Here is a 7267-nt window from a genome sequence, read left to right as displayed (position 1 = left end):
TATATACGTGTGAGGGGGCACCACAAAGGCACACCAAGTCTTCTTTCAGCCGTGTGCGGTGCCCCCTCCACAGTTACACACCTTGGTCATATCGTCGTAGTGCTTAGGTGAAGCCACGCCGTCATGCTGAAAGAACTCTCCCTCGTCCTCAACTGGATCAAGAGCTCGAGGGACGTCATCATGCTGAACGTGTGCTGAACACGGAGGTGCCGTACGTTCTGTACTTGGATCGGCTGGATCGCGAAGACGTTCGACTATATCAACCATGTTACTAAACGCTTCCGCCTTCGGTCTATGAGGGTACGTGGACACACTCTCCTGTCTTGTTGCTATGCATCTCCTAGATAGATCTTGCATGATCGTAGGTAAATTTTTTTAAATACCGCGTTCCCCAACAGTGGCATCCAAGCCAGGTCTATGCGTAGATGTTATATGCACGAGTAGAACACAAAGAGTTGTGGGCGATAATAATCACACTCCTTACCACCAACGTCTTACTTTGATTCGGTGATATTGTTGGATGAAGCGACCCGGACTGACATTACATGACCGCGTTCATGAGACTGGTTCTACCGATATGCTTCGCACACAGGTGGCTAGCGGGTGTCTGTTTCTCCAACTTTAGTTGAATCTATTTTGACTACGGCCGGTCCTTGTTGAAGGTTAAAAAACACACTTCACAAAAAATCATTGTGGTTTTGATGCGTAGGTAAGAATGGTTCTTGCTAGAAGCCCATAGCAGCCACGTAAAACTTGCAACAACAAAGTAGAGGACGTCTAACTTGTTTTTGCAGGGCATGTTGTGATGTGATATGGTTAAGACGTGATGAGATATAAATTGTTGTATGAGATGATCATGTTTTGTAAAAGTTATCGTCAACTGGTAGGAGCCTATGTCTCTTTATTGTATGAAATGTGATCGCCATGTAATTGCTTTACTTTATCACTAAGGGGTAGCGATTGTCGTAGAAGCAATAGTTGGCAAGACGACAACCATGCTACGATGGAGATCAAGGTGTCAAGCCGGTGACAATGGACATCATGATGGTGCTTTGGAGATGGAGATCAAAGGTACAAGATGATGATGGCCATATCATGTCACGTATTTTGATTGCATGTGATGTTTATCCTTTATGCATCTTATTTTTCTTAGTACGGCGGTAGCATTATAAGATTATCCCTCACTAAATTTCAAGGTATAAGTGTTCTCCCTGAGTATGCACCGTTGCTACAGTTTGTCGTGCCGAGACACCACGTGATGATCGGGTGTGATAAGCTCTACGTTCACATACAACGGGTGCAAGCCAGTTTTGCACATGCAGAATACTCGGGTTAAACTTGACGAGCCTAGCATATGAAGATATGGCCTCGGAATACTGAGACCGAAAGGTCGAACGTGAATCATATAGTAGATATGATCAACATAGTGATGTTCACCATTGAAAACTACTCCATCTCACGTGATGATCGGACATGGTTTAGCTGATATGGATCACATGATCATTTAGATGACTAGAGGGATGTCTATCTAAGTGGGAGTTCTTAAGTAATATGATTAACTGAACTTTAATTTTTCATGAACTTAGTACCTGATAATATTTTGCATGTCTACGTTGTTGTAGATCAATGGCTCGTGCTACCGTTCCCTTGAATTTTAATGCGTTCCTAGAGAAAGCTAAGTTGAAAGATGATGGTAGCAACTACATAGATTGGGTTCGTAACTTGAGGACTATCCTCATTGCTGCACAAAAGAGTTACACCATGGAAGCACCTCTAGGTGTACCACTCGCACCAGCAATTGCAGACATTGTGAATGCCTGGCAGTCGCGTGTTGATGACTACTCGATAGTTCAGTGTGCCATGCTTTACGACTTAGAATCAGGACATCAAAGACGTTTTGAACGTCATGGAGCATATGAGATGTTCCAGGAGTTGAAGTTTATATTTCAAGCAAATGCCCGAGTTGAGAGATATGAAGTATCCAACAAGTTCTATAGCTGCAAGATGGAGGAGAATAGTTCTGTCAGTAAACATATACTCGGAATATCTGGGTACCACAACCACTTGACTCAACTGGGAGTTAATCTTCCTGATGATAGTGTCATTGACAGAGTTCTTCAATCACAGCCACCAAGCTACAAAAGCTTCATGATGAACTATAATATGCAAGGGATGGATAAGACAATTCCCGAGCTCTTCGCGATGCTAAAGGCTGCAGAGGTAGAAATCAAGAAGGAGCATCAAGTGTTGATGGTTAACAAGACCACTAGTTTCAATAAAAAGGGCAAAGGGAAGAAGGGGAACTTCAAGAAGAACGGCAAGCAAGTTGCTACTCAAGTGAAGAAGCCCAAGTATGGAACTAAGCCTGAGACTGAGTGCTTCTACTACAAAGGGACTGGTCATTGGAAGCGGAACTGCCCCAAGTATTTGGCAGATAAGAAGGATGGAAAAGTGAAAGGTATATTTGATATAAATGTTATTGATGTGTACCTTACTAATGCTCGTAGTAGCGCCTGGGTATTTGATACTGGTTCTGGTGCTCATATTTGCAACTCGAAACACGAGCTACGAATTAAACTAAGATTAGCTAAGGACGAGGTGACGATGCGCGTGGGAAATGGTTCCAAAGTCGATGTGATCGCGGTCAACATGCTACCTCTACATCTACCTTCGGGATTAGTTTTAGACCTGAATAATTGTTATTTGGTGCCAGCGTTAAGCATGAACATTATATCTGGATCTTGTTTGATGTGAGATAGTTATTCATTTAAATCAGAGAATAATGGTTGTTCTATTTATATGAGTAATATCTTTTATGGTCATGCACCCTTGATGAGTGGTCTATTTTTGTCGAATCTCTATTGTAGTGATACACATATTCATAATATTGAAGCCAAAAGATGCAAGGTTAATAATGATAGTGCAACTTATTTGTGGCACTGCCGTTTAGATCATATTGGTGTAAAGCGCATGAAGAAACTCCATGCTGATGGGCTTTTGGAATCACTTGACTATGAATCACTTGATGCTTGCGAACCATGCCTCAAGGGCAAGATATGACTAAAACTCCGTTCTCCGGAACAATGGAGCGAGCAACTGACTTATTGCAAATAATACATACTGATGTATGCGGTCCAATGAGTGTGGAGGCTCATGGCGGTATCATTATTTTCTGACCTTCACAGATGATTTGAGCAGATATGGGTATATCTACTTGATAAAACATAAGTCTAAAACATTTGAAAAGTTCAAACAATTTTAGAGTGAAGTGGAAAATCATCGTAACAAGAAAATAAAGTTTCTACGATCTGATCGTGGAGAAGAATATTTGAGTTATGAGTTTGGTCTTCATTTGAAACAATGCAGAATAGTTTCGCAGCTCATGCCACCTCGAACACCACAGCGTAATGGTGTGTCCGAACGTCGTAACCGCACTTTATTAGATATGGTGTGATCCATGATGTCTCTTACTGATTTAACACTATCGTTTTGGGGTTATGCTTTAGAGACGGCTGCATTCACATTAAATAGGGCACCATCTAAGTCCATTGAGAGGATACCATATGAACTATGGTTTGGCAAGAAACCCAAGTTGTCATTTCTTAAAGTTTGGGGTTGAGATGCTTATGCTAAAAAGCTTCAACCTGATAAGCTCGAACCCAAATCTGAGAAATGTGTCTTCATAGGATACCCAAAGGAAACTGCTGGGTACACCTTCTATCACATATCCGAAGGCAAGATATTTGTTGCTAAGAATGGATCCTTTCTAGAGAAGGAGTTTCTCTCGAAAGAAGTGAGTGGGAGGAAAGTAGAACTTGTTGTGGTAATTGTACCTTCTCCCGAATTGGAAAGTAGTTTATCACAGAAATCGGTTCCAGTGATTCCTACACCAATTAGTGAGGAATCTAATGATGATGATCATGAAACTTCAGATCAAGTTACTATCGAACCTCGTAGGTCAACCAGAGCATGGTCCGCACCAGAGTGGTACGGTAATCCTGTTGTGGTGGTCATGTTACTTGACCATGACGAACCTATGAACTATGAGGAAGCGATGATGAGCCCAGATTCCACGAAATGGCTTGAGGCCATGAAATCTGAGATGGGATCCATGTATGAGAACAAAGTATGGACTTTGGTTGACTTTCCCGATGATCGTCAAGCCATAGAGAATAAATGGATCTTCAAGAAGAAGACTGATGCTCACGGTAATGTTACTGTCTACAAAGCTCGACTTGTTGCGAAAGGTTTTCGACAAGTTCAAGGAGTTGACTACAACGAGACCTTCTCACCTGTAGCGATTCTTAAGTCCGTCCGAATCATGTTAGCAATTGCCGCATTTTATGATTATGAAATTTGGCAAATGGATGTCAAAACTCCATTCCTTAATGGATATCTTAAAGAAGAGTTGTATATGATGAAACCATAAGGTTTTGTCAATCCAAAAGGTGCTAACAAAGTGTGCAAGCTCTAGTGATCCATTTATGGACTGGTGCAAGCCTCTCGGAGTTGGAATATACGCTTTGATAGTGTGATCAAAGCATATGGTTTTATACAGACTTTTGGAGAAGCCTGCATTTAGAAGAAAGTAAGTGGGAGCTCTGTAGCATTTCTAATATTATATGTGGATGACATATTATTGATTGGAAATAATACAGAATTTCTGGATAGCATAAAAGGATACTTGAATAAGAATTTTCAATGAAAGACCTCGGTGAACCTACTTATATATTGGGCATCAAGATCTATAGAGATAGATCAAGATGCTTAATTGGATTTTCATAAAGCACATACCTTGATAAAGTTTTGAAGAAGTTCCAAATGGATCAGTCAAAGAAAGGGTTCTTGCCTGTGTTACAAGGTGTGAAGTTGAGTCATACTCAATGCCCGACCACTGCAGAAGATGGAGAGAAAATGAAAGACATTCCCTATGCCCCAGCCATAGGTTCTATTATGTATGCAATGTTGTGTACCAAACCTGATGTGTGCCTTGCTTAGGGAGGTACCAAAGTAATCCAGGAGTGGATCACTGGACAGTGGTCAAGAACATCCTAAAATACCTAAAAAGGACTAAGGACATGTTTCTCGTTTATGGAGGTGACAAAGATCTTGACGTAAATGGTTACGTTGATGCAAGCTTTGACACTGATCCGGATGACTCTAAGTCACAAACCGAATACGTATTTATATTGAATGGTGAACCTGTCAGTTGGTGCAGTTCCAAGCAGAGCATCGTGGTGGGATCTACGTGTGAAGAGGAGTACATAGCTGCTTCGGAAGCAGCAAATGAAGGAGTCTGGATGAAGGAGTTCATATCCGATCTAGGTGTAATACCTAGTGCATCGGGTCCAATGAAAATATTTTGTGACAATACTGGAGAATTGCCTTGGCAAAGTGTAACGCCTCGAATGTAACATTCCATAATTGTAACTCCAACTCTTGCCATTTCTGGCTATGTGATATGCTATACCCTTCGTGGTTGGGTTTTGTCCTCGTTTTGTATTTTGTTCATGTTATGCATTTCATCTCATGTCATCATGTACATCTCATTTGCATTCGTGTTCGTCTCATGTATCCGGTCATTTTCCCCGTTGTCTGTTTCGGAATCCGACACTCACACATGCACCCGTTGCACATCTTAAATCTCATTTCATGAGCGGGAGAAAAGCATTCTCAGAATGGACCGAGATTTGTCGAGTGGCCTTGGTACATCACCGGTAGGCTGCCTATCAAATTTCGTTCCATTTGAAGGTCGTTTGATTCCCCAACGGTTAACCGTGTAACCGCAAAACCCCCTCTCTCATTGCAGCCCAACACCCCTCCAAAACAACACACTATCCCATCTAAACCCCCTCCATGCTATCCGTCGTTGGATCATGAACGTGTGGGAGAAAACCACTCCTCATTTAGACTCTCCTAGCTCCCTCTACCTATAAATATGCCTCTCCCCCTAAATTCACGGGAAAACCGTACATCCACTGCCTCCTTCGTGCGTCGGACACGTCCGTCAGCGCCAGACGCGTCCGCCGCCGTTCCCTCGGCGAATCAGACGCCACCACGTCACCGCGCCACCGCCCACCATCGCTCGTGCCCGAGGCCGGCCCTCCCCGGCCCGGCTCCCCGCGCTCGCCCGCTGCCGCCCGTGATTGCGCCCCACCGCCTCGGTTGCCGACGCCGCCCCTCGCCGGCCGTCTTCGCGCTCGACGCCGCCCATCGCCGCTGCACCCCGCCGCCCGGCCACGCCCTCGTCTCCATTGGTGCCAGATCCGCTGAGATCCAGCCGGATCCGCTGCCCCGACCCCGCCGACGTCCTCCTCCATCGCCTCCCTCAACTCCGGCGAGTTATCTGGCCGACCTCGGTTTCCGTGCCGCCAAACCCTAGATCTGGAGTGGTATAATTCCTCTAAGTTCTCGAATCCATCATGTGTCCCTCTTTGACATGCCATATCTTCGTGCCCGTAGCTCCGATCTGCGCATGTGACATATCAAAATGTTCGTCTCGTGATGCTCTTCATGTTAGTGTCATTTGCATGCATGTTACTGCCCATATTGGTGCCTTAATCTTTGTTGCAAAAGTGCTATCTGATGTTGTCTGCTGGAATTCATCATAACTTGCTGATTTGTCATTTTCGTAGCATTTTGTGTGTTCATCCTTTGAGCATCATGTCTACATGTTTTAGGAGCATCTTCATGCCATCTTATAGTGGTGCAAGCGTTGTATTTTTATGAGCTCTATGGTGACTAGCACAAGCATGCAAAGTAGGCCACATGATGTTGCTATTTTCAGACACTTAGTATTTCTTCCAAGTCTTTGCTGTTACATTATGTTGCTATGTTTTCTTGTTGCCTCAAGTAGATATATGCATATTTTGATGAACTTCATTAAGAGTGTTTTGAAGATATGGCTATGCTCTATCCATTCATGCCTCTATTTGTTATTATGGAGTAGTTTAGCTTGTAATTCCCATGGTCTACTTTTGCTAAATATTGTTGTTGGCAGATTGTTAACATGAAGTGCATTTTTGCCATGTGTTTTGTTAGTGATCCATGCACCCTATGAACGTGCTCTTGCCATGTTTAGCTTCACAAATGTGTCTTCTCACTGTTGGTTACCTTGTGATGCCATGAAATGCTTTGTGGTGAGTGGCATGAGCTTTCAAAGTTGCTATCATGAATATGTTTCTGCCATGCCATGTTTTTCTATCAAGTCTAAAACTGTTCATATCACTTGCCATGTTTGCATTGATGCTAACATCTTTTTGTGCAT

Source organism: Triticum aestivum, chromosome 1A (assembly GCF_018294505.1).
Source record: "Triticum aestivum cultivar Chinese Spring chromosome 1A, IWGSC CS RefSeq v2.1, whole genome shotgun sequence".
NCBI classification, from domain to species: Eukaryota; Viridiplantae; Streptophyta; class Magnoliopsida; order Poales; family Poaceae; genus Triticum; species Triticum aestivum.
Note: the sequence above shows the minus strand (reverse complement) of the source record.